The sequence below is a fragment of the Aulostomus chinensis genome, chromosome 1 (assembly GCF_037954235.1).
Source record: "Aulostomus chinensis isolate RoL2024-O1b breed Wild chromosome 1, RoL_Achi_v1.0, whole genome shotgun sequence".
Lineage (NCBI taxonomy): Eukaryota > Metazoa > Chordata > Actinopteri > Syngnathiformes > Aulostomidae > Aulostomus > Aulostomus chinensis.
The window spans coordinates 40,530,424-40,531,437 of NC_141320.1; the positions used below are offsets into that span (position 1 = coordinate 40,530,424).

Sequence of the window (1,014 nt, forward strand, 5' to 3'; positions counted from 1 at the left end):
GTGGTTCTCCTCCAGGAGGGTCCAGGTTCTGCCATTGGGGCTCCTGGTGCCACTGCCAGAGAGCCTCAGCTGCACACTGCAACATTTCAAAAGGAGATTGACATTCCTTCAAATGTCCTGACATCTGATTCCAATGGTTCTGTTCCATCTTTATATTTTAAAATGAATCACACAATGAAAGTTGCCTCAGCTGGTTTAAGAGAGAGAACAAGCTAAGAGATCTGAAACCAGTAAAATATGCTTTTCTGTGTGCAAACTAGTGAGGGGCATGGAAGGATATTTTACCACCAATACAGAACCCAGACTTTAGTCATGTGATGAGATGGCGACTCTGATTATGAAGTTAATGGACAAAATGTGAATTGAAAGAAAACACATTCCTTCAGCAGACTTTGATCCAACATTGAAGTTAGAGTTTGGTGGCTGCTCCATGTTGGAGGAAACCAGGCGATGTTGGGACATCACAGGGAAGCTCCTTTGCCTCCTCTGCTGCCAGTTCAACCACTCACTCCCATCAGTGAAGAGCAGCTTCATACCAAACCAATAAATTACCATTGTGGATGCATAGGAATGTGGAGAAAATGTCCTTTGTCAGAAGTGGGATTCGAACCCACGCCTCCAGGAGAGACTGCGACCTGAACGCAGCGCCTTAGACCGCTCGGCCATCCTGACAGACACTGAAAGTTGCAGACTTCAATATCAAATGAATTCATTCACTGACAAAGTAGAATTTTTTTCCACAGGAGCTACTGGCTCCTTAGTTGTTACATTTATTGTTAACATTAAACACACAGTCTGAGTTCATGGCAGTAAGAAATGAACCAGAACATTAGGACCACGTAACATCTCTTGATCAGTTTGTTACATGGGACACATTCCAGACAGGAAGGTCCTTCTGAGACTTGAACTCTGATCACTGGATCCAGAGTCCAGAGGGCTCACCCTTCCACCATGGAACCAAACACAAGGAGGACGTTCCTCTAAATACCACTTGACATCACCTGCAATCAACCT

General features: G+C 44.6%; 1 non-coding gene across 1 annotated transcript; it reads right to left on the reverse strand.

Moving 5' to 3' along the window:
* Positions 1–589: 589 nt before the first annotated feature.
* Positions 590–672, reverse strand: trnal-cag (transfer RNA leucine (anticodon CAG)). The gene has a single exon. It is a non-coding gene; the product is annotated as a tRNA-Leu (tRNA).
* Between the last annotated feature and the right edge of the window lie 342 nt (positions 673–1,014).